This window comes from Polypterus senegalus, chromosome 15 (assembly GCF_016835505.1).
Source record: "Polypterus senegalus isolate Bchr_013 chromosome 15, ASM1683550v1, whole genome shotgun sequence".
Lineage (NCBI taxonomy): Eukaryota > Metazoa > Chordata > Cladistia > Polypteriformes > Polypteridae > Polypterus > Polypterus senegalus.
In genome coordinates, this window is record NC_053168.1 from 58,572,990 (window position 1) to 58,600,936 (window position 27,947).

At 40.2% G+C, this 27,947-nt stretch overlaps 1 long non-coding RNA gene across 3 annotated transcripts in view; it reads right to left on the reverse strand.

Moving 5' to 3' along the window:
- Positions 1–11,206: 11,206 nt before the first annotated feature.
- The window catches only part of LOC120515866, a 33,868-nt gene continuing 17,127 nt past the window's right edge, over positions 11,207–27,947 (reverse strand). For all 3 annotated transcript variants that reach the window (XR_005630716.1, XR_005630715.1, XR_005630717.1), the window contains exons 3-4: positions 13,915–14,660; positions 11,207–11,341 (exon numbers count right to left, since the gene is read on the reverse strand). This is a non-coding gene — a long non-coding RNA (uncharacterized LOC120515866). The remainder of the gene's footprint in view (positions 11,342–13,914; positions 14,661–27,947) is intronic.

A 27,947-nucleotide genomic window follows, 5' to 3' on the forward strand; every position in this document is an offset into this window, starting at 1 on the left:
GGACCTGAACACCGTGCTGCAGGAATGAACGCCCAGCTCCAGGCCCTGCAGCAAGCGCAAGCCGCTACCACCCGGGAGCTGGAGGCCACGAAGGCCAGGTTAGTGGAAGCGCAACGGGCGAGACCAGACCCGCCAGGCAGCCGCCTCCTATGGTTCCGGCGGCCCTTCGAGGACGCCGATGCCTACCTGGGCATGTTTGAGAGGACGCCACCCGAACGAGTGGCAGCGGTCCGAGTGGGCGCCCATCTTGGCGCCATACCTGAAGGGACGCCATGGGCCTATTATGACCTCCCTGAGGAGGAGGCCGCTAATTACGACCTCCTCAAGCCCAAATATTGGCCCGCTACGGCATTAGCCCGGCCAGCAGGCGGTCGAATGGCGGAACTGGGTCTTTGACCCTGCCCGCCGCGCCCAGGCGCTCGAAGTTCTGGGGCAAGATGGGCCGCTGGCTACGGCCAGAGAGCCCCGACGGGCGGAAAGTGGTCGAGCGGGTGGCCTGTGAAGGCCTGGTCAACGCGATGCCCAGTTCCCTCGCCCAGCAGGTCCGGGACACGCTTATCAGAACATGTCGGGCCTCCTCGACGCCCTGGAGCGCCAGTTGGCGGTCCTCCACTTGGGGGTCAGAAAAGCCTGCTCGCTGGAACCGCAGGGACGGGCGGCCACCCCGAGCCCTCGACGCGCTGCAGAAGCGCCAGCCAGAGCCAGAGAGAGGCCGGGTCCGCCGCTGTTTCAAGTGTGGCGAGACCGCCACCTGCTGCCAAACTGCCCCCATCACATCGCCCGAGCCTATGGACTGCAGCTGGACATCATCGGAGAGGTATTGTACCCGCCGCATCCCTTGGCGAGTCCGGACACGGGAGTGGTGTTGCTAAATGGGCACGCCGTGGTGGCTTTGTTTGATTCCGCAGCAACATTACCATTGTTGCTCGCCGCTTGTCTTACCGCAACAGTGGTTAAAACAGCATTTGTTGGTTACCTGTGTGCATGGGGGACTAGGTCATATCGCTCCGCCACTGCTATGTTACCTGGAAGGGGAACCAATCCAAATGACGGTCGCTGTGTTACCTGACCCCCTTCCCAGTGATTCTGGGACAAGACTGGTCTAAAAGAATCAGCGGTAAGCCATTCGCCGCCCCGGGCCTCGCTGGATCTTGTTATGAGGGGAAAAGGCACCTCCCGCGCCTCCACGCCGCACAAGGGCAGGCCCTATGGGCGCTGGTGTCTCGGGGACCTTCCGTGGCTACGGACCTTGACCCGAAGATTCCGCCGGAGAAGGGACTAGCCAGGAACTCTTCCCGGCCCAGGCCCCAAGACTCCTCGCGCCTGGACCATCAATTTCGTCCACGCCGCCTCCTTTAAGAGGGAGCAGTGGAATGATGACTCCCGCGCTTTGCCCGAATGCGATCGTTCTGCCTAACAGCTCAACAGCGGACGGATCCACACCGCTGGAACCCTTCTTTGTCCTTGAGAATGATCTGTTGTACCGAAAGTGGCTACCCATGAGGGCGAGGTGCGGAAGTTGTTGCTAATTCCGCTGCACCTTCCGGGCGGAGATATGCGAAGTTGGCACATGCTCACCTCCTAGGCCCACCTCGGGCCAAAAACACTGGAGAGGATTAAGCCCGCTTTTACTGGCCTGGGATCAATGAGGAGGTCCGCGGTTCTGTCAATCCTGTCCGGAGTGCCAGACCCGCCAGATTCCTAGGAGGGACCGTGCTCTCTAGTCCCTATTCCCTCGTGGACATCCCTTTGAAAGGATAGGGTCGATTTGGTGGGACCCTGGAGCCCTCAACCCGCGGCCACAAGTATATCCTAGTCATGGTGGACTATGCCACCCGGTACCCAGAGGCGGTTCCCCGCGCCCGCTAATACTAAAAGCATCGCACGGAACTGGTTAACTTGTTTCACGCGGGCATACCCAAGGAGGTCCTCACGACCAGGGTACGCCTTCACTTCGGATACGCTCAAGGAGGTAGCCAAATTACTGCAGATAAAGCACCTGAAAGCGCCAGTCTATCACCCGCAAACTGACGGGTTGGTCGAACGATTTAATCAGACGCTTAAGCAGATGCTCCGCAAGGTAGTCAGCGCGGACGGCAGGAACTGGGACCAGCTCCTCCCGCTCGTGCTTTTTGCCTACCGGGAGGTACCCCAGGCCTCTACAGGCTTCTCCCCTTTTGAATTACTATACGGGCGACAACCCCGGGGAATCCTCGACATCCTAAAAGAAGGCTGGGAGGCCGAGGCTCTTCCCTCCTCTAACATTTTGAGTACGAGCGCAACCGCGCCGACCACTCACAAAGATCAGGCCCTCCTAAAAGAGCACGGACTCGGCGCAAGCAGCGCAGGCCCGGTGTTACAACCGCAACTCCGCCCTCAGGGAGTTCCGCCTGGGACCGAAGTTATGGTGCTCGCCCCACCTCCCACTCAAGCTGCTCGCCACTGGCAAGGGCCTTACGAGGTTAAGGAGAGAAAGGACTCGCCGACTATTTGGTGAAACAGCCCAATCGCCGATCGAAAGTGAGAGGATCTATCATGTCAACCTGTTAAAGCCCTGAGAGATAGAGAGGAGCTCCCAGCCCCGTAGGTCACTCTCCCTTTCGCAAGCACAACTGCCCTTAACCTCGGCGAAGAGCTGACCCCAAAGCAGCGGCAGGAGTTAGCCCAAACACCCCGAGCCATCCCCGAGGTAGTGAGCGAGTCACCCGCCGGACCGCTGATTGAGCACATATAGTCACGGAGCCCGGGTAATCGTCCGAGAGGCCCTACCGACTCGGAGGCAAAACGCGCAGAGGTCGAACTGGAGGTGAAACGATGTTGACATGGACATAATTGAAGAGAGCCATAGTCCCTGGTCCAGCCCTATTGTCCTCGCCTCCAAGCCAGACGGCTCCTGGAGGTTCTGTAATGACTTTAGACGCCTGAATCAGATCTCCAAGTTCGATGCCTACCCCATGCCCCGCATTGACGACCTCCTTGAGCGCTGGGTACGGCTCGATATCTGACTACCCTTGACATGACAAAAGGGTATTGGCAAATTCCTTTAACGGCATCCGCAAAGGAGAAAACGGCCTTTAGCACCCCTAGCGGCACTGGCAGTACAAGGTCCTCCCATTTGGGCTGCACGGGCCCCGCACCTTCCAACGCCTGGTAGATAGAGTGCTGAAGCCCCACCAGTCCTATAGTGCCGCTTACCTGGATGACGCTTGTCATCTATTCCGCACCTGGGAGGAGCATCTACTGCAGGTCGCAGCTGTCCTCCTAACACTGGCTAAAGCCGCCTCCGCATAAACCCCGGAAGTGTTTTTGGATTAAAGGAGGCCAAATATTTAGGCTACCTCGTGGGACAAGGACAGGTGCGCCACAGAGCTCCAAAGTTAAAGACATCTTAGAATGGCCCCGTCCGAGTACCAAGAAACAGGTGCAGGCTTTCTTGGGGCTTGCGGTTACTACCGCCGGTTTGTTCCTCGCTTCTCCAAAGAGCAGCACCCTTGACTGACCTGACAAAAAGGGCGCCCCTATACGTGGTGTGGACCGACAAAGCAGAACACGCTGCTCAGTGACCTAAAGAAGGCCCTAACGCCGGCACCTGTGTTACGGACGCCCATTTTGGGCTCCCGCTTATTCTCCAGACCGACGCCGGACACAGGCCTGGGTGCCGTGCTGAGCCAAAGCGCCGATGGTGTCGAGCACCCTGTGATGTACCTTAGCCGAACTGATGGACCGGGAGACCCGCACGCTGCAGTGGAGAGGGAGGCCTTGGCCATTAAGTGGGCAGTGACCCACCTCCGTACTACCTGCTGGGTCGCGAATTCGCTGGTGACTGATCACGCTGCACTTCAGTGGATGTCCCTACACAAAGAGTCGAATCCGCTGGGTCACCAGGTGGTTCCTGGACTTACAGCCGATAAGTTCACTGTCACTTATCGGCGGGCACCCTTCAGGCCAATGCCGATGCCCTCTCTCGTATTCACGACCTCTCGGTTAGGTCCGCCTCACCTGACGGTCCTGGGCTAAGGGGGATCGTGGTCACGCACGCCAGTAGGAGGCCGCTGGATTGATTCGACAGCACCTGGGAAACCACTCGCCAGGGAATGGTGGGTATTAACTTTCTCCCTCTGCTTCCTCATAGAAAGAAAGACCTTCCTGCACCATAGGCCTGGATTGACCGCAGTGCGCATACTTCCGCCTCTTCCTCCGCCATCTTGCCCTGACGCCATCCTTCCCATCCTCCCTTGCGTCCTTCCCGCATTCCTCCACTTCCGCTCCTCCCCAATAAAATGGCGCGACGCCAGGAGTCGGCGTCGCGATTATGAACTGTTTTGTTTATAATTTTGACCTTTTGTTTGTATTTACAATATACGGGCCGGAAAACCCCAACCCTTGCTACTGTCTCCTCGGTCCTTTACAATATATATATTAAAATTCTATACAAGCAAGTGACGTTTTACAAAACTAGGTTCAAATCAAATCAACCCCCACCCATGAGAAAGAGAGCTAGGCTAACAGAATAAAACTTTAATAGTAGGAGAAATAAGTAAATAAATAAATAGAATAAAAAAATGGAAGAGAATCCTCTTCCTCAATTTCAATGCTTATTCTAAAATGTTATTGATTAGGTTTTTAAAAAGTTTTATACAGATCCTCTAAGAGAGAATTAGATTTTTTACAATTTCAAATAGTATATAACATCAGTTACCCACTGACTTAAAAGAGGTGAGTTAGGATTCTTCCAGTTAAGCAAGATAAGTCTGTGTGCTAATAGTGAAGTAAAGGCAAATAGTTTGTTTGTCCTTCTCCACTTTGTGATCTTTTAAAATCATGGCCATGCAATATGAATGAGACTGTGGAATTCATGTGTTTTTTTGCCTCTATGTATGGACTGAGTGCTGCCATCATCAACCAGCACCAGCATTGCAGCAAAACAACAGAGTTGAGTTACAGTAATGACAACAGTCATGGTCCCACCATTGCTGGCTCCTTTCTCGTACCCACATATATTTTGGTACAGCAGTGGAAGAAATAGCTGCAAATACAGCAAAAGTTAGCCATCTGGCTTTTTTTTGCCTTCCTTTTCGGCGATCTGCGCCACCACCACCCGATCAAAGCACCGTGCTGTCCCCACATTGATGGATTGAAGGTCAGACGTCCACATGACCATCATCATCAAGTTCTTCCATGTGAAGCCTGAACACCATGAGGACTGATTGAGATCATTTATGTTAGGTAGAATGCCTAGTGTGGGTTGGGTGGTCTCGCGGCCGGGAACCCCTGCAGATTTTGTTTTTTTCTCCAGCCTTCCAGAGTTTTTTTTGTGTTTTTACTGTCCTCCCTGGTCATCTGACCTTACTTTTATTCTATGTTAATTAGTATTGCCTAATTTAATTTAAAATATTTTCTCTTTCTTCATCCTGTAAAGCAATTTGAGATATATCATTTGTATGAAAATATGCTATATAAATAAATGTTGTTGTTGTTGTTCTTAACCTAATTATGTACAGTCAATGAACTGTTTGCTGTCCTCCAGAGCAAAATGTCATAAATACACTAGCTACTAGCGTGTTCATTTTGACGACTAGGAGTCATCTCACAAACATGAAGTGTTTGCAGATGCACACATATTATTGTGCACTTGCATGCCTTTATGAAGGACAGATGCATTTACATTACAGTTAGAGACAGATCACTTGAACTCATGAATATGAACCGTTAAGTTAGGCAAATTTGATCTGAGCAAAAAATCAAAACAGAGCAATGATGTTTGTAATATGACATACCACACAAATACCTTAATTCTGTTTATGCCTCTTTTCACATCACTATACAAGAGTGCAATTTGTTTTTTAAAAATATGACAAGCTGTATATTTTCCATACAAAGACACATTAAAATGCACTGTAATGCACAGTTAGCCACCCCTGCTATTATCTAGTAAATGTCTTATCCTAGCTGAGGATATGCACACTTAGTGATTTTTTTTTCACTAGGGATCTTTACTTAAATACTATAACACAAATGCATGAAAACACTTCCAGATAGGAACTAAATGTTTTTCTTTTTGTGTGAATGGCACACATTTCACTGGAAGTGAAACTCAATTTATTTTGCGCATCCAGTTTCGTGTGAATTGTTTTGCTCATCACCAGTCATATAATAGTTAAAAAATTGGACGCAGGTTGCAGTGTGAGCATTGCCTTAAATTTATTTAGGAACCTCACGGGAGCAATTTTTTTGGGGGGGTTGTTGTTTGCCTGCCCCCATCCCATTATGCTAATCTTCAATGGGTGCTAGCCCACTGTTTTAAAGGTCATTGAGGCCCACAAGCCCCTCAACAATGCTAACGCTAGAGACCAAAAAAGTGTATGCCCTTTAAATGAGCGTAGTGGTTAGTATGAATTCTGGTACCCTTACATGCACTGCATATGGTTTTAGAGATGTGGCAGGGTGCCGCTATCCATATCATTATCATCTATATATGACTTGTAGCTAAGTGGCTTCTTTTAGGTACAGTTTAATGTGTATCATTTGGTTTCTAGCACCAACTTGACATGTAAATACTGTATAGAAAAATTACTGTCGAGGTAAAAGCAACTATTTGCTAGTGAAACTATTGTATTATTGTGGTTGTTGTGTGATGTACATGACAAATAAACAGGAAATGTGATCTTTTTTAATGTATTAAACATCAAAACATAACACAAATAGCATATAAAAAAACTGTGAAAATGAGACGCCTGTTATTTTGTATAAATTAAAACATGTTTTCCCAAAAGGTCACTAGATAATATCTGGAAATTAATATTCAAGGTGGTGATCACAATCTTTCCACATCCTCAAGTCACGAATATTTCCCGTTTAAATACAGTGTGAATGGGCTATTAGACCTTACTTGACCTTAGAAAGCTTAGTATGTAAGTAAATGACCACATTTCCATTTTAGTAAAACAGGAAACGGCAAATGAAAAAATGTTCTTCCTTGGCCCAGCTGCATACATGTCTCAGAAGAAAAGCTTTTTTGCAAGACAGGGATTCCAGAGAGCCATCTCATAGCTTCATTTATCATTTCCTATGGGTAGACACCCCCACTGTGCAAGCATGGTTACACAGTGACAATTATATTTTCTTATGCTTTTTATGTTTTATAAAGAGTGACACCTGTCAGTTGCGGGTGAGTACTTTTTACAAACCATATTTCCTTTACCATTTTAAAACAACTTTGTTAAAATCTTTATTTTCCATTGTAAACACTAAATGTTTACTTCAGAGTTTTACCTTTTTTGAGCATGGATTTTGTATACATTTTTATATAAATTACCCATCTATTTATTCATGCAATTTTTTTAACTAAATCCACCACAAGGTTAAGGAGAACTTGAATAAACTAAGGCAGCATTGGCATCTATATTGGAAAGCCATGAACATGAACAGTTTATAATTCAATTTTCTGAATAGTTTTGAAGACTGAATATCATCATAACTACTGATTATAAATATATTTTTCTTTGCTGTTTGAATAATGGAAACAGAATGTAGCTCGATTTTATGGACAATATTTGCTTAAGAAGAATTCTAGTGAGCTTGCAAATAAGGTCGCACCATTGTAGAGCTTCACTGTATCAAGTGACAACCTCAAAGGAACCCTACTGATTCTTAAAAACCTGCCCCCTGACCATCTTTATATCTTAAAGGGAAAAATAGAAGAGTTCCATTAATCAATCTTTGTTGAATACTAACCATGGCAGGTAATACAATCATTTAAAAAATGTGTTATCTTTTACCCTACGTGCTTTCCCTAAGTGCCTTTTCTATGTATTCACATGTGTGAGAATGTCTCTTCACTGCTGCTCCCTCCTGTCCAGTTTTATACTTACTGTCATTGAAGGTGAGTCTCTCAGTGTGCCTCTTACCCTCTACTAATGTCTCTTCACTGGCACTCCCTCATTTCAGCGCATTCATATAAAGCCTTATTCTCAGACTCTGTCATTCTGAGGTGACTTTCTCGCCTCCTGTCCGCTTTTATACATCTTTTATACATTAATCAATTACATCTTGCCTGAAGAAGAGGCCTCAGTTGCCTCAAAAGCTTGCAAATTGTAATCTTTTTAGTTAGCCAGTAAAAAGTGTCATTTTGCTTGACTTCTCACTACAAACAAAACACTGAAAAGATAAACTATGAGATCTTGGCTCATTTTTTGATTCTGATTGATTTAGATTTTGGCTAAACGCTGAGGTTCAGTCCCTTAGATCATCATCTGGCTTGCCTCAGCCTACACTTCTCTTGTGAAATGAGTAGAGTGGGAGGTGAGGACAGTCAAAACAGGCTGCACTGATTTCCTACAAGACTGCCTGGGCCGCACCACCTGAGAATTGTTCTTTGAGTCATGCCCACATGTGGACAAGCCAGCACTCTCAGTATCAAAATACATCGTATAAAGTGTTGACAAAATAGGCTCAACAAAACAGATTATCATTTTTTCCAAGTAATACTTCAAGGGATATAGAAAAAAATGAAGGGTATTCTTAACAAGGAAAAAAGGAGCATTTTTCACAGAAAAAATAAAAATAAGATATGGAGAAATGTTAAATCGTCTATGAAGCTAAATAAAATCAGTACAAAATACACAACCTGCGGTGGGTTGGCACCCTGCCCAGGATTGGTTCCTGCCTTGTGCCCTGTGTTGGCTGGGATTGGCTCCAGCAGACCCCCGTGACCCTGTATTCAGATTCAGCAGGTTAGAAAATGGATGGATGGACAAAATACACAACTAAGTAGAAATTTAAGTGTGAGACTTGTAGGACAAGGGATAAAAATCTTAGCCACTGTGTGAGTGTTGGCATGTGTGTGTGTGTGTAGATGGAATAAATGGTTTGTCTTTGCCCGGAGATATTAAACAGGTTATGCAGTTGCTTCAACTTTCTGAAACTGTTGGGTGAGTTTAGAGAAAGTCTTGTGTTTTCATCCTGGGAATGACGTTAATCTGCATCCAGCCCCGCAAGCAGGTCCTCCAATTTACAGGGAAAACTTGGGGGTTGGTGGAAGGATTGGCACTCCTGACACCGTAAAAAACCTCTCACTGCTCCAGTATGGTGCTGAGGTCTCATCTGCTGCACTCGGGTCCCAATCCAGGTGGTTCATCATGTGGTGGGTGCAGCAATGTGCTATCAGCGCTTTCTCCCAGACTCTCTCTTGTGTTTTCTAACACACTCGCTCGTCATATACGTGTTTATACGATTTGAACCCAGCCCAGACAGTAGGCCCCTTCATCTGATGATATCTGAAGGATTACTCTAAGGCAATATAATGAATACCTCAGTCTGGCCCACCTTGAGCAGTTCCTTTGTTTAATGAACTATATCTACTGTATGTCCCACTGCAATGAAAAGAAAACCTCAATTAATGCAAAAAGAATAAACTTTTTTTTTTTTTACTCTCTTTTAAAAACCATATGCCTATTATAATAAACTCTTTGTTGGGACTTCAAGGATAAAAAGTCTCCTAGCTGAAATAATACATTAACACTTAGAAATAAAGGAATTTTTCCCCATTTTGGCTATCTGTAAACATCTTCTATGCATTCAGCATATTGCTGCCTTCATCGACGCTTGGAATCTGAATACAAGCTGGAAAACAAGCTCATTTTGATGGTTTATGGATTTTGTTTAATTTACAGTCCACGTAGAGTCTATTGGAACTGTTTTCCAGCACAAGTGCAAAGACTCACCACAAGAATGTATAGTGTTTCCACGCTTTTTTAAATTTATTTCTTAAATGACTGTAAGAGTGTTCATGACAATTGCAATATTGTTCTCCATGTCTGAGCAAGAGCATGATCTAACAATATGTTATTTTATAAACCAATGGGCAGTACATTTACTTTAATGTTGCCAAGACAAAGAAGATGTTAATTGATTGCAGTATCAAACTTCCCAAGATTAACAATGGTTGGTCATAGACCTAATGGATCATCGCACATTTCTTAGAACCATGCAAAAAACATGACATTTCAAAATAAATAAATAAGATGGTTCTTCCTTAGGAGGCTGGAATAATTAAATGGACAAGATTCCAAACTGTTGCTTTTTTACAGTTGTCTTATTGAAAATATTTTGTGTTTCTTTTTCATTAAGTTGCATATTCCTTGTGACTCACAGTTAAGAACAGAGATTGCATTTAAGCCACAGTAAGTAGTTGTGCTTGTTTTACTGCCATACCTGGCATTTTATTTACATGGTAGGCTTGGTTCCGAGATGTTATTATTCTAGAGGTCTTCATTCATGTACTGTGTCTCAGTTTAGAAGTGCTTCCTGTCACCTGTGACTCTTGAAATCTATCAGTATTGGGAAGAAGTCCTTATTTGTACCTGAAGCCGTGGGTTTCATCTAAGAGAAGACCCAGGGCTAAAACAAGCCGCTCTAGTGTAGATAAATGTTCTGCCTGCAAGAGTCAGAGAAATTTCCAGGGTTTCCTGGAGCACTACATTGAAGATAAAATAAAATTATATAAATACCACATAATGTAGTTTGAACCTGCATGCCTTTGTCAAAAATATCTGCAAATTTCTAGTCATAGTTATAAAATTCTAGCACCACCACATATCTCCATACTGTCCTTTGTGTGTTTGTGTGTGTGTGTGTTCTGATATGTATTTATTACAAAAAAGTGCTATTATGGTGACAAAAATCATTTTATTTTTCTTTAGTTTGTTTCATATGTTTAAAGTTTAGCACATGCTTCATGACTTACAGTATATATGGCAAAAGTATTGCACTTTACTTACTTTTGTGGTAGCTTACATAGTTATATAACTATGTGTACAGGGTGAGTCAAAATTATGTTAACACTAATGGTACTGCTATGTATATACTTATATGCAATTTTTGTGGAAAAGATTTTGCCACATATGGTACGTGTGTTGAACATGATGGTGAAGAGGTTGAGACATTCCTGTAAATCATCTTGCACATATGATGTATGTTTTGAATAAATTGTTTCCTCCATTCAAATGTTAACATAATTTTGACTCACCCTATATATTCAGAAATATATATAAAATGAATATTACATATATAATTTTAAATATATATAATATGATAATAGTATATATTATAAATCATGTATAATAATATATATTATATGATAATAGTATGTTGCTTACATACTACTGCAGCTTAAATGCTTTTATACACCTGTGCTTTCCAAGCGAGATTCTTATTTTCCATTTTCTAGTTATATTAATTAGACAGACTCACATTGAAGTATTGAACTCCAGGTCTTGGATCCAACTCATTTTATATCAAACGTGAGATGGCTGTCATTTCTTCTCCAGGAGCACAAGTTAGTCTGAAGGAAAGGAAATAATACTGTACTGCCATGGCTACACCAGAGACAAGAGCTGTGTCAGGAGAGATTTTAATTATGGTATTGTAGAATTTGCTTTAGTAAGAGGACACCTGCAGAAATCAGACAGTCTGTTGCTATGAAGCGGTTGATACAATAATTATTATTTTACTGTCTTTTTTTTGGGAATGCACTGTATTGTAAACTTTTAATATAACATCTGTTAATAAAAAGAAATACTTCCCTGTATTTTAAGACAGGTTGGGTTGTGTTTTCTTCATCGTTTCAATGAATACACACAGTGTTGGTTTGTCACACTGAATTTGTCTGATATGAGTGTGTGTTGAGGTCCTGACTTTGCCCTCAAAGCTTTTCTACATTTTTCTTCAGGCACTTCACATAATGTAATGGCATACAGAAGGTTAATAAAAGAGTAAGAATAATTTGGCAGCAGTAGAATATAGTGCCGCCAGACTGAGTACATCAGCCATCCAGTGAGCTTCAATCTGCCGGTCAGTTGTCTCTCGTGGTCCCTCATAATAAGTGTAAACAGGCCTGTTGCCGCTGCTGCACCACGTTTGTGGAACTCTTTACCTTGCTACATTAAGGACGTACCTGCCATTTATTTGTTTAAAACTAGACTGAAACCTCGTTTCTATTCTTTAGCTTTTCATGATCTTCAGTGATACTAGTAGTCTTTCCTTCTTACTCAGCAGTTTTCACTTTATTGTTGGTTGTATTTTGTTTTAAGTATTTTATGCAGTTCTTGTTCTATGTAAAGCACTTTGGCTACACCATTACTGATGATGTATTAAATATTCTTTATAAATAAATTGACATTGGCATACTTTTGTGTCCCCTCTTAATTAAGCAGTAAGAATATACATAATTTATAAGTGCATTCTGTATATACATGTGTAATCTATACATATAAAGGAGAGTTGGGATCCGAGAGACTGTGTTTGTGTGTTTGTGGAGAGATGGAGAGTTAAGGTGGGTGTGGGAGTCACGTGATCATCTCCCCTCCCATTCACCTCATTTCATTCACTTCATTTCGTTCCGAGCTGAGCTCCGCAGCTGACGCAGTCTTGCCATTCTTTTTCCTTAGTGTTTAGTCCTCTCTCCTTTACTGATTTATATAAAGGAGAGTTGGGATCTGAGAGACAGTGTTTGTGGAGGGATGGAGAGTTAAGGTGGGTGGGGGAATCACGTGATCATCTCCCCTCCCATTCATGTCATTTCATTCACTTAATTTTCTCTGAGCTGAGCTCCGCAGCTGATGCAGTCTTGTCGTTCTTTTTGCTTACTGTTTAGTCCTCTCTCCTTTACTGATTTATATAAAGGAGAGTTGGGATCCGAGAAACTCTGTTTGTGGAGGGATTGAGAGTTAAGGCGGGCGGGGGAGTCACATGATCATCTCCCCTCCCATTCACGTCATTTAATTCACTTCATTTCGCTCCGAGATGAGCTCCGCAGCTGATGTGGTCTTACCATTCTTTTTCTTTAGTGTTTAGTCCTCACTCCTTTACTGATTTACTGTTTACTAGACGCAGTACTTACTGAATAGTACTTTTTCCTTTAGAGTTTCTACTTAGTGTTTCTTAGTGTTTAGTAGACGCGGTGTGCTGGTGATGCGGTTTACTGTTACTTTCTACTTCATTTTTGTGCTTTAGTGTTTGGTAGACTTTTACTTTATCTCATTTACTGTTGTTCCCGGCAGTGTTGCCATTTTTCCCGTTTCTATTTATTATGTAGCATGTTCACGAATTAGTCATAGAGAAAATGTATATATTTTGGCTCCAGGAGGACAAACCAAAAATGTTGTATATAATGAAGCTCTATAAGTCGCATGTAGATACATAATTATTCCAACTACAGCGACTGCAGCGAAGCACACATAGTCTGCTAGTCTAATACAAATTTAAGTTTGTCTTAGTGTTTTTTTTCACAAACGCAGATGCTCTAAAGACTATGTCATTGTTACAGACGCTACAAAATCTAAATATGTTATAGTGAAATGTCCTAAGTCATCTTTTCCAATTTAGTTTCACATTGTCTCTATGATTTTGTACAAAAATGTTTTAATAAATTCTATTTTATGTGTGTTTTTATGCAAAAAAATCTGAAATGTGTGATTTAGTGTATAAAATTCTAATGGTAAATGGTTACTGCCTAGTTATCTCTGCCATTGTCACCTGTGAAACCTGAAATCTGGTAATAATGCTATATGGGCATACAGTACAAGGTGTGATTCAAAAGTGTTAAGATCATCTGTAACAGGTAGTAATAAGTTTGTGTAAATATATGACAGGTGTCAACGTTTATCCCATAAAAAAATTAAACTTGTCCAGTGGTAGTCATCAGCCTTACTACATCCAGAAAAGATAAGACAGTGTCAGTCAAATGTGTAAATTGATTTTGTTATTTGACATTCAGGAACTTGTTCATTATGAGCTTCTCCCAAGTGACCACACAGTAAATCAGGTGTTTTATAAAGAGCTGCTGTTTCAGCAAAAGGGTGGTATAAGGTGTTGTCTCCAGGAATATATAAAATAGTTGTATTATTCCTCACTCACCACATTCATTGACCTTGACCCCATGTTAGGCGCTGCTTTAAAAAGTGCTAGAATCATTGAGACCGCTGCATACCATTAAAAAGAGTTTACCTGTAAAGTGGGTATAAAAATATGATTGTTAATTAACAAGAAAACAAAGGAATAACCTATAATAAATCATGTAGGTAAACTGTGTCCTAGGACAATATACAATCTATTTTCAAACAGTATTCTAGAAGCATTTTAAGTGATGCTAAAGACTGCACAGATATCTGGAGCCACCAGGGGGATAGTGCCAGGTCTATCTGAGGGCATTCCTGACCCTGAAACTTATTCAGCTGACTGTTCCTTGTTATAGGCTGACTGAGCTCGGAGTAGAGAGGTAGAATTGGGGCAACAAGAAACTGTGAGCCAAGAATACAGAGCAAGTATAGGAGAGGGTTTAGGAATTGAGTGAGAAAGGGTTGTTGTGCCTGAGGCACTATGGGCTTAGATAATGAGCAAATGGGCCATGGAAATAATCACAAATAGAAATATGAAGATTTGGGGTAAATACTCTGTATACTTGAAAAAAAGGAAAAAATAAAGAAGTCATATTGATCTTTACAGACTGAGTTCAAAACAGAACTGAGGTATATTAATCAATATATAGTGGGTTGACAGGAAGGAAGGAGTGTGTCTCTGAGGTGCAGAACCAGTAGTGACGTCAGGAGAACTGGAACCGGTAGTGAGATCAGCACAGTCAGGCAGGATTTCCTTGTGTGGATCTGCAGAGGAAGAAAGAGAGAAGGTGTTAGTGGTCAGTGTCACCCCCTGGTCCGGCATACCATTACACTTATTTAAGCCCCGCGGCTGCCTCTCATGCACATGTGTATGGCAGGGCAGACATCTAATAGTCAGTTACCTAAATGATGTAGCCAGACTCAATGAAGCAGTTGGAAATTGTTTTCGCTTAAGCTTATTTTTTTTTTTTTTTACTCTTTACACATAATACTTTATATCATAAATGGTTGAGGAGTGTAACAACTGTCCCTTTTTCATTATTTTATTTTGGCTGGTTATATTAAATTTATGTACATCATATTACAACTTCTTCAGGTTCCGGAGATGGTATTTCAGATGAGTAGCAGTATTTAAACATTATAAAAAGTATGAAGAAGATGGCTTATTTAAAAGCCACAAGATGGACAACAGAGTACTGCTGGTCCCTTAGATCATAACAGTATAATGAATTTGACCAAGGAGAAGAGACCTTTCAGTCCATTGAGCTAGTATGGTTAGCAAACAGCTATGCTAACAAAAGATTAAATTCAGATACTTATTAAATGCTGTCACGATTTCAGTCTCAACTACATGGCTCATAGCTCTTTTGCTTTTTTTATTTGTGTAAGAGGAGATCCCTAGTTTCTGTGTTAAATGGACTTATCCTAAGTTTCCAATATTGTCCTCAGGTATGTGATTCACTGTTTAACTAGAGGAATCCTACTGAATCAGCTTTATCAATACCTTTGTGAATTTTGAAGTGATGAACTATTCATTATATTGTTGGACTAAATATCACTTGACATTAACCTATATTGTATATAGTATGGGACAGTGTGAAATTTAAATTTTACATTTTATTTACAATCACAAGTGAATCTGCTTTCCTTTTTATTACAAATGCAATACAGTGGTCTGTGATATGGATGAGTAGATTCAACGATTTTAATACAGAGCTCAACCTATGTAACAGATGAGTCCAAAACAAATTTTTCTATATAATTTTTTTCCTCATTCTTGAATGGAAAATGAATATAAATTTTTGATATTACACAAGTTATCAGCTAGATCAATTCGCAATAACCATTGAAACAAATTACTTGCAAGCAGTCACGTCTATGTTATCTGCTGCTGTAGCAAAACACTTGCCAACTGAGCTAACTGTTTCTTTTTAGAAGTTTGCTGTTTTAATGAGATTTCCATGTATTTTTAGTTTCTTTAGGGAATGGACAATGGGTGGTGCATTCAAAAACAGTTTGTAATTTCTCATTGTTGACTGAGCATGCCTGATAAAGAGATCATTTTGCATTTCCTTTAAAAAAATTTCATGCCAGAATACTCCAATAATTTATAGAGCATCATAAAAACAAAAATGCTATGGTGGACTAGAGAAAAAGCTGTCTCTAAGTTTGGGAAATCTGGGTAAGCCTGATCAATGTGTGGAGTTTCATGTTCTTCCAGTGTCTACATGATTTTTCTCTGGGTACTTTGCTTTTCTTTCCATTTTTGTATGTTAGAGTTTTTGGTGATTGAAAATGATCCTTGTGTAATTGAGGGAGTGTGGATGTGGACATGAATGTGTCCTAAAATGATTATTCCTCCAAATAAAGCTGCTGATTAATGGTGTGCAAGAAAGTGTCAATAAATTAGGTGAAAACTGCAGTTCAGGGTTTCGACACAGACATAGCTAAAACATGCGATCAAGCAGCGCTGATAATTGAGTGCTTCCCTCACAAGAACATTCAAGCCAGGATATATTTTTGACAGTGAAAGTTAAAGGAGATGAACAGTATGTAATGTACACATTTTAGATAAATTAGACAGGTGCAGGAAGAATCTATTTGGTCGTGTATTCATCTGAAAATCCCACTGGAAACACCAATGTCTTCTTCAGATACAGGCCTTTCATTTAGGTACTTATGGAGATAGATGAAGAAATTGAATTTACTTTTAGTGAAATTTCTGTCATTTTCATACTTTTTTCTGAAATGTTTTATTTGAGGGCGGCATGGTGGCGCATCGGTAGCGCTGCTGCCTCGCAGTTAGGAGCCCCGGGTTCGCTTCCCGGGTCCTCCCTGCGTGGAGTTTGCATGTTCTCCCCTGTGTGAGTGGGTTTCCTCCGGGCACTCTGGTTTCCTTCAACAATCCAAAGACATGCAGGTTAGGTGGATTGGCAATTCTAAATTGGCCCTAGTGTGTGTCCTGTGGTGGGTTGGCACCCTGCCCAGGATTGGTTCCTGCCTTGTGCCCTGTATTGGCTGGGTTTGGCTCCAGCAGACCCCTGTATTCGGATTCAGTGGGTTAGAAGATGGATGGATGTTTTATTTGAGGTCATGTTGTTAAAAAGATGTATTACCAAATTTCAGTTTTCTAAAGGTTTCAGCAAAATGCAGCTATAATTAATTATATACAGGGTGATTCAAAATTATGTTAACATTTGAATGGCATAAACAATTTATTCACAAAACATACGTCATATGTACAAGATGATTTACAGGAATGTCTCAACCTGTTCGCCATTATGTTCAACACACAAAAAACAACGAGCAACAGTACCATTAAAAACCTGGGCACACATTTTGCAGGGAATAGATGATACCATAGTCCATATTCTGTCCTTCAGGTCATTGATATCACAAACTTTTCTGCTATTTACCCACTCCCTCACCATACCCCATAACCAAAAATCACAGGGTGTCAAATCAGGGGAGTGTGGAAGCCTTGGCAATGGTGTGGAAAGGTTTGGTCGCAATAAAAATAATCCATTAGTGTTAACATAATTTTGACTCACCCTGTACTAAGGTACACGCACATGTGACAATAATGAACTTATGCATTAAAATGTATAGCTAACTTGTAAACATGGAACTGACAATTATTTTTTTTCTTTCATATATTGCCTGCCTCTTTCTAAGTATGTGCTGAACCATCAGGTTTCTGTAGTATTTACTGCAGAATAAAGCGGTTTGAACATGGAGGTGATCATATAAGGAAGAAGTAGCACAAGCTATGTATTCTTTCCATAGCTAACCTGCAGGCATGTGGTCAGTGCTGTCAGATTTATTCTGAAATTTCAAAGTACAGCTCCCAGCAAAAATATACATTAGGTGGAGCCATCTCCCCTTTTGCTTTAATGGTGTGTAGAAATTACATTTTCACCATGAACACAATGAGCAGAAGTAATTAAAATGACAAACAGATAGTTTCATGATACTCTAAAGACTGTTGAATATAAAGATAGATGATAGATAGATAGATACTTTATTAATCCCAAGGGGAAATTCACATAATCCAGCAGCAGTATACTGATACAAAGAAACAATATTAAATTAAATAGTAATAAAATGAAAAAAATTAAAATAAAATTAATGTTAGCATTTACTCCCCCGGGTGGAATTGAAGAGTCGCGTAGTGTGGGGGAGGAACGATCTCCTCAGTTTGTCAGTGGAATCAAATCAAGAGATGCTATGCTGAGACTTAACGTGCTAGTGACAGTGCATCTGGAGTAGGGCACGAAACCACACTACAAAAAGGACAGCAGCTCAGAATCTACTTAGAAAGGCACAGATAAGTGCATCCCAAGACTAAACAGCTTGTCTTACACCCAGATATTCAGGATAAGCCTTCAAAATTCTCAAAGACTTTGAAAAAACATTTTCCATCAGGATTCTTTAAAATAAATATTGAATTCCAGAACATTTGTGGAATTTTAGAAAAGTAGGTTTAAAGACTGAAGACATAAACACAAATGGAACATGAGGCAGAATATAAAGTAATGAAGTGAAAGTAGAAACCATGACATCTCAATAAAATATTGGAACATCTTATTTATTAGCTAACTATATGAGTATGATAGACTGAACTGACTCTTCTAGTTTGTGAAGCGTCTTCAGATTCTATATTATACACCCCAAGCGAAAGTCTTCAAGTTCTCCTTTAAAAGATAAATTAGTCTGTAATATTCACAGTTTAAAGGATTTTTCCCCATATAAACATATAAACAGCTTCCTGGTCTAGGGTTTTATTTTTATTTGTTTCAAGGAGCATATACTAATTTACAAGGGAAAGTTTTAGAAACTTTTTTGGGTACCTCCAAAAATTTAATGGACACATCTGTAAAGTTATATTTACAATCACACTAACAGTAATCATTAGCCAGACATTGACTGTATCATTTCCTTTATTATTTCTAATTTATTCAGTTATTATTGTGTACATCTTTCAGCGATTATAGTTTAAATTTATTGTTTTCCATTCAAATAAAAAGTTATTCATATATAAAAGAAATATTTACAATATTTAACTTTATTATTGGGTGATTGCTACAGTACTGGCAGAAAGCATTTTTGTCAACCTCTTATTCAAAATGTACAAGTAGCAATATTGATATGTCTATATTGTACTGTGAAATTCTTACATGCATGTCTGATCAGCACCATGATAAACACGAGTGGACTAGATAGATAGATAGATAGATACCGATAGTGGTGGTACTGGTATTGTCATATGAGCACATTATTGTGAAATTCCTACTTGCATGAATGAATGATTTCCAGCTGAATGATTTCCATAACTATATCAATGTAATATTCCCTGCAATCCAGTTTACTATTGAAAAAAAAATAAACCAACGCATCAATTTCTTGACATTCTAATTGAAAGAGGTAACAATGCCACTCTGATTACAGGTGTTTATCATAAGGAATGTTATGCAGGCAAAATATTAAACTTTCCTACTACTCACCCATCATCGCATAAATGGAGCTATGTTGAAACTCTTTTCAGAAGACTTCACACCCATTGTAATAACAATAAGACTAAAAATGAATGAAAGTCACTATATTTTCCAGCTGTTCACATCAAACTGCTACACAAAGACATTCATCAGACAATGCTTACATAGGAGACACTCCAGAGACCCCAGGAAACAATCCACTCCAACCTGAACCACCATCCCACATGGCATATCATTTCCTTATCATCAAGGGGTGTCAAAATGTGCAGAACGTATCCTGTCCAGATTACAATTACACCTCTAGATGAACAATGCATTAAAACTATAAAAACAGATTATAGATTAATTAAAAAATAAGCACAGAGCGGCGCTAATAAAAATAACTTAATTTCTATCTCAAATAACCATAACGCACATACGATTCAGTTCTGCTCTTTCAAAACATTAAATTTGGCTCTATTAAATGTTAGAGCATTAACCAACAAGATGTTTTCCATCAACAATCTTATTAGTGGTAGGCAAATTGATTTTATTGCACTAAGTAAAACGTGGCTTAGCTCAGATGGTGTGGCTGTTTTAATTGAATCTGCGCCTCCGAATTACAGCTTTGCTCATGCAGATTGCCAAGGTAAGAAAGGCAGCGGTTTAGCAAACATTTACTCGAGCTGGTTAAAGCGTAAAGATGCCGGCTTTCGCAAATTCAAATCCTTTGAGTATCTTGCCATTGTTATTCATGGAGTTTCTCAGTTTCTTGTATTATACCTGTATAGACCTCCTAAATACAATGTGTCTTTCTTTGAGGAATTCTCAGACTTGGTGTCAATTATAATTACTAACTATGACACACTCCTAATAGTCGGTGACTTTAACTTTCATATCGATAATCAGTGTGACCCGAAAGTAAAAGAATTCATGAACCTCCTGGACTCTTTTGATTTGAGCCAGCATATTAGTCAGTCCATACATAAAGCAGGTCATACATTAAACTTAGTAATTACTAAAGGACTAAAAGTTGATGTGAAGCAGGTCATTGATATTGGTCAATCAGACCATTTTCTGTTACTATTTAATATAGAAATAATGATTTAAAATATTCACGAGAAGCATATTGTTAAAAAACGCTTCTTTGATTCATCAGCAGCTTCAAAATTTCCAAACATTCTAAGCAACCAGTCCGTTTGTAGTGCTTACTACAATAGTGAGAATAATGTAAATAGTAAGGTGGAAAATTTTAATATTAAGGTGAGAGCTGCTGCTGACATAGTCGCACCTGAAAAGATAGTTAAAAAATCTTCTAGTACTGTTATACCGTGGAAGACCCAAAGAGTGTCTGATCTTAAGAGAACATGCCAGAGAGCTGAGCGTAAATGGAGAAAAACTAAACTGACTGTCCATTATGAAATACTGAAGGTTAAAATAACAGAACACAACAACATAGTCCGTCTTGAGAGGCACTGTTAAAAAAAAATTCTTTGTAAGTTGTGGTAATCACAACTCAAAGACACATGATATTCTATATGGTATTTCACAATGCTCTATCCTGGGTCTGCTGCTCTTTTCGATTTACATGCTTCCATTAGGTCAGATTATCTCAGGGCATAACGTGAGCTACCATTGATGACACACAACTGTACTTATAAATAGCACCTGGTGACCCCGATTCTCTTGATTCACTGACACAATGTCTTACTTGTGTTTCTGAATGGATGAGTAATAATTTTCTCAAACTAAATAAAGAGAAAACAGAAATTTTACTGATTGGCAATAATGGATATAATGAGGTTATTAGAAATAAACTTGATGCATTAGGATTAAAAGTCAAGACAGAGGAAAAGAATTTACGTGTAACTATTGACTTTAACCTGAATTTTAAATCACATATTAAACAGATTACTAGGACAACATTTTTCCACTTAAGAAATATAGCAAAAGTTAGACTCCTTATATTGCAAGATGCTGACAAATTAATCCATGCTTTTGTTTTCAGTCGACTAGATTACTGTAACACTCTCCTCTTGGGACTACCCAAAAAATACATACATCGATTGCAACTAGTGCAGAATGCTGCTAGAATCTTAACTAGGAAAAGAAAATCCGAGCACATCTCTCCAGTTTTGATGTCACTACATTGGTTACCTGTGTCATTTATAATTGACTTTAAAATCCCGCTTATAGTTTACAAAGCCTTAAATAATCTCGCTCCATCTTATATTTCGGAATGTCTTACACCTTACACTCCAAATCGTAACCTTAGATCTTCAAATGAGTGCCTGCTTAGAATTCCAAGGGCTAAACTTAAAAAAAGTGGTGAGGCAGCCTTCTGCTGTTATGCACCTAAAATCTGGAACAGCTTGCCAAAAGGAATTCACTTGGCTAATACAGTGGAGCACTTTAAAAAACTGCTGAAAACACATTACTTTAACATGGCTTTCTCATAGCTTCATCGTAGTTTAATCCTGATGCTCTGTATATTCAATTAATTATCATTATTATTTATGGTATTCATATTCAAAATCCTTACTAACCCCTACTTTCTCTTCTGTTCTTTTTCCGGTTTTTTGGGGTGGTGACCTGCGCCACCACCACATGATCAAAGCACCGTGATGTCCTTACATTGATGGATTAAAGGCTAGAAGTTCACATGACCGTCATCATCTAGTTCTTCCATGAGAACCCTAAATACAATGATGGCTGATTGAGGTCATTTAGGTCGTGGCCTGGAACCCCTTCATATTTTATTTTTTTCTCCAGTCGTCTGGAGTTTTTTTTTTTTTCTGTCCTCCCTGGCCATCGGAACTTACTTTTATTTTATGTTAGTTAGTATTCTCTTATTTTAATTCTTATTTATGCTATATAAATAAATGTTGTTGTTGTTGAGGTGACTCGCTTTCTTTAAAAGCACTGCTTGCCTTTTGCCACACTATTTGGAAAAAAAGCTCATGTGACAGTGTGGAGTTGCCGTTTTCATAGGCACTCCTACTATAGATGAAGTAATGTCAGCTCATTCTTGGTGATTTGTTTCTGGCTGACATAATTTGTCCACAACCGTTGCAATAGCAATGTGCATGCAGCTGTCCTCTCCAATTACATTCGGAAAACTGTGAATTGCGCTTCGATGTTTCCCAGTTCAATCACAGTGTAAGGAAAACTTGTATATCTGGATGACAAGCGGATAATACCATCCTATATTGTTGACATAGCGCGACTCAGTGATGTTTGTGAAATGCACGATTGGTCAGCAAGTTCACATTGAAAAGCTCCTATGGCTAAAAATCCAAGAGTGGACAAAACTTGCAAAGGAGCAGGTAGAGCACAATTCCCCAAAGTCTGCCTTTTTAAAGCCTGCACCAGTTCAGCACACACCTCCAAGAGGATAGCTCTTGGAAATCGAAATCAACTTTGAAGCCAGTCATCATCATCTATAAATGTGCGCTGTCTTCTAACTCTCCCATTTCTTCTAACAACACTAAAGCAGCTATGGTATTCAGAATAATTTGGCTATTCCGTGCACAATTATATTGTTACAGAATGATTACAATCAAGTGAATTAAATTTGTAAACAATATGCAATTAATTTCAGTGTATTTTATAAATCCTGCGGTATGGATGCGAATATGAAAAAGAAGGGAAATGACACAGAAACAGTGGCAGTGTTTTGACACTGGGTGCTGCCAGTTTGCAAAACCGAACAGAAAGTGCATCCGTATGGTCTGAGGCTGTCGTGAAAATGTATGTGGCTCTAAGCAAAGTTGAGCTTTTATACATCTTGAAGTGTGTGTGGAAACTGGAGTACGCAACATTTGTTTGTGTACGCACTGTTTATACACAAGGCTCCTTGTCACTACTGGTAGCATGAGGCAATACCTACAGCCAATTCAAGTTGCACAGGTAGTCCAGCTGCTCCAGACTGGCACATCCATATGTGCTATTGCAAAAAAGTCTAATATAGGTGATACTAGGAGATAGGCTATTACACAAGGAGAGCTTGGGGATGTGTGGAAAAGTTAATCGATGGCATCAATGCCTTCATCATGCAGGAACTGCCACCTCATGAGACCGAGCATTGCCCTGCACCAGGAGGAACCCAGGGCCCACTACACAAGTGAAAAGTCTAACAATGGCATTTCATCACTAGTCTGCCTAGGACATGAAGGTCTTTGTGACCCTTCAAGGATATGCCCCCCTAAACCATCATTGACCCACTGCCAAACCAGTCATGTTGGATGATGTTGCACGCTGCATAACATTCACCACGGCATCTCCAGACTCTTTCACATCTATAAAATGTGCTCAGTGTGAACCTGCTCTCATCTGTGAAAAGAACGGGGTGCCAGTGATGGAGCTGTCAATTCTGGTATTCTCTGGTGAATGCCAGTCGAGCTGCATGGTGATGGGCTGTGAGCACAGGTCCCACTAGAGGATGTCGGACCCTCATGCTACCCTCACGGGGTGTGTTTCTAACAGTCTAGTCAGAAACATGCACACCAGTAGACAGCTGGAGGTCATTTTGTAGTGTTCTGTCAGTGCTCGTCCTGTTCCTCCTCACACAAAGTAGTAGGTATCAGTCCTCCTGCTGGGTTGATGCGGTTCCATGGCCCTGTCCAGAGCAGTATATTTTAGTATAAAAAATTATTTTTTTTTTTATATTTTTTGGATTCCCTGCCTTTACTGGGGTATTGTGCCTGCTTAAGAGCACAAGGTTCTGCTTTGTTTTTTTTCCTGTTTATTTTGCAAATTAGGTAAATGTACAATATACGGCCTATTGTATGTACGGACTATAACTAAGAAGCCGATAAGAAGATAAATCAATTTTCACTCAAGATGTCTTTTGATAGAATCATCTAATTACCTGTAAAGATGTTTCTTATTGTTGTGATCTTTTTGACTATTTCAATGGCATAGGCAGCTCAACATCTGTCTCTGTACAGTAGTTGTTAAACTAAAGCTGCACTTCTTTTATATCAGTGCAAACAGTACAATAATGTTTAGGAACAAAGTTTAAAAAAAGGTACTGATTTTCCACAACTAAGTTAAGCAGATATTGAATTAACTATTTTTATTTCAAAATACAGGCAATTTTATTTTCATTCCTACTTGGTTATAATTGTAAAAAGTTCAGCATCAACATCCCTCCTGGGTTTTCCCAAACAGAAAACATAGTTTTGCCTGATATCCTCCAATTGTTAAAAGCTTGCGTCATCATGCAGTCATCTGGAGACGTGGTAATCCCAGCTCAGCCTTGTTTGATTGTGAGGGGATATGATTTTTCCGCATTTCAGACGGAAATGGTTGGGAGCACTACTTCCCAATGTCCCTTATGAATGAAAGGAAAATTGCACCCTTGAGCCAAAGCTAATGACCTCACTGAGTGAAAAATATGTTAAGGTTAACAAGGTCTGATATGTGGTATGATATTCCTAGACAAACATGAATAGTCATAGAGCATCATAAAATTTGCTTTAAATATAATGTGTTTCCCTTAAATTTCAAGCTTTAAACACTAATAGTCTCATCAGATATAATTCATGTAGGATACTCAGGATATGAAACTGATGGGAAAAAACAAAACAATTCTGTTCCATTACATTTATGTTTTTCTGATAAAATTAACATGTACTCTACTTGCAAATATTTTTTTCTAATAAGGTTTCTTCATCCTTCCGTTTTCACTTCTTACATTCAAAGGTTGTAGAGACCTAGAGTCTACCCCAGCAACATCAGATACTAGGAAAACATGGCCTATTACACCTATACCCATAATGCATAGAGCAAAAAGCAAATTAAACTAGCATTCATATCACTGGGAGAAAATGCAGCTTCTTGTAGAAAGCCCACATGCTGACAGAGAGATCATTCAACCAACACTGAGACATTGGGTGCCTTTACACCTACACACAAAACTGGGGCAGGGTGAGTAACCCAGTTAAAAACCTCTGATTACACGTACAAGTCCACTTATGGAGTTCTCCTTTGGCATAGCGCTCTGATGTCATAAAAATGTGCAAAATAAAACAAGGATTAAACATCATTAACCTCCGCAGTGGATCCAAAACAAACATGGAGCCTGTGTGTCCTGAGCTGAGTGTTATCAGTTACTTATTATAAAATGTAATGCATCTTAATCAATGAATTACTTTGCTTCTTTTGTTTGAAATACTTCCCATTTCAATAGCCAGAATGTGTTAATAAATCCTAAGCCCATAAATGAACCATAATGAAACTGACCAGAAACACAGCCAAATGTAATAATTTTCTGTGATGTGAAGTAAATAACATCCATCCCTTTTGTATATCCTCGACCAGAGCTCCCAAAGATTAACGGAATGTACACTAGCCACTGAGCTACCCAGTCACTCTATTACAAAATATCAATAGAAGATAACTGGATTAAAACTAAATAGACAATTTATAAATATATTTTCTTACCAGACTGCATGCAGCACACTAATTTCTGCTTGGCTGTGCGTCTGAGCCCTGCAAAGGAGTGGTGTAATGCTATGTTTACTTCTTGACTTAAGCTCAGTGCTGCTGAGATGATAATAACGCAGGTACAGTGGAACCTCGGTTTGCGAGCATAATTCGTTCCGGAAACGTGCTCGCAGTCCAAAGCACTCGTATATCAAAGTGAATTTCCCCATAAGAAATAATGGAAACTCAGATGATTCGTTCCACAACCCAAAATTATTCATATAAAAATGATTAATACAAAATATAAAGTAAAAATACATGAAACAAATTAACCTGCACTTTACCTTTAAAAAGAATCATGGCTGGTGTGAGTGAGTTTCTAAACTCTTGTGGGATTCCACCCAACGGGATGACACGCGAAGAGTGTCCCAAAGCAATCGCAGTCTCCCAGCGCTGTAGCAGTTCGCCGTATAAGCGTATCCAAGAAGATCGCGGACATGCTATAAGCGCCTGCCGGCGATGGGTGATACAAGGAACATTATAAAGATCCCGCTACAATAAATAACCGCGCTGTTGCTGTTTCAGGCTGAATAAGCTGGTGTTGTTAAAGTACTGAGACTCAGCTTCGTGTTTTGGGGCGCAAGACGGGGACTCGCACTTCACAGCACACACACAGTCACAATGCTGTAGTAAACAGTATACGCTCGTACGGATGTTGACTATATGAGTGAGGCACGCAGACTCAGACGGAGTATAGGAGATGATTGCCCTCAAGAGGAGAGAGAGAGAGAGAGAGACGCGTGCGCGAGCAAGAGAGATAAGGAGAGAGAGAGAGAAAAAGACGCGTGCACGAGCGAGCGTTATAAGGAGAGAGAGACTCGCGCGCGAGAGAGAAGAACCATCAGCTCAGTTATGATCACATGACGCTCAGCAGACAAAGTGTATTGATACTACTCGTATTGCAAGACATCGCTCGTTTATCAAATCAAAATTTATTAAAAAATTTAGCTTGTCTTGCAAAACACTCGTAAACCAAGTTACTCACAATCCGAGGTTCCACTGTATTATTATTTAAAAAAAATAAGTTTTGCATTAGATTACTCTTCACTTTAAAAAATAAACAAACTATGTAATGCATGTAAGTTTTAAATTGTTATCCTCAACACTGTTCTCGAGATTGTATTGCTGAGTTTTTGTTCAGCTCACCAACACAAAGTTAGCAATTTCTGAAATACTGAGACAGATTATTTCAACCAGCAAAAGGAAAAAGGTGATCTCCTGAGCATTTACCTCAGAAAATAGATCTTTGTGGATGGTTCCACTGTTTTCTACCCAGAGCTGTTGGATGCGTGTGCAAAATTAACACGCACAGGCTAAGAAAGTGCAACAGTCTACTAAATCAGACTACAAAATCCTTAAGTGTAACAGTGTTTACATGTTCAAATAGCCTGGTTAATCGTAGTGAAGTCTACGCATGTGAACCCGGTCTCTATGACCAATATTATGTTTTTTCTAACCAGAATAAAGGGATACATGGAATTTTTGAAACTGGGTTTCTGTGAATACTCACTTATTAAACCAAAGGTAAAATGCCAAGAATCAAATTCAGACTCCTGAAACTATGCGGCAGAAGTGACCAGTATTCCACAGTGCTTACCCAAATCTGTTCTGTGTTTAAAATCTGTAACAAATTATTCATATACTCTATTTTGCAACCTATAGCTGTCAACATAAAGACTTAATATTTGTAATACACCTGCCTGCAGAATCCAATTCAGAGTTGTTGGGAAGTGGAGCAGCACTGAGTGCAATCCAGTAATAATGAATGTCGTAAGAGGTCACTTATGTCTTGTAAAAAATGTTATGTCTTTTGACCATATTCATTTATTTATTCATTATGTTTTGCAATGGGTACTAAAATACTTTTTTTACTTTTTAAGTCTTTGGTTTGCTTTGGTGTTTTTGATGCTAAGCACAGAACCTCAGAAGGCTCATTACTGTCTTTACATAACTTTTAGCAATTATTCATACTGTATTTTGTTATTTAAGAGCTTATAAAGCATGCATGCATTAGGCTGAAATTCTGAGATTTTGCTAACTTCTTTTAAGTGTTGCATTTATAAGTGTAAAACAATTGTATACTTTTAAA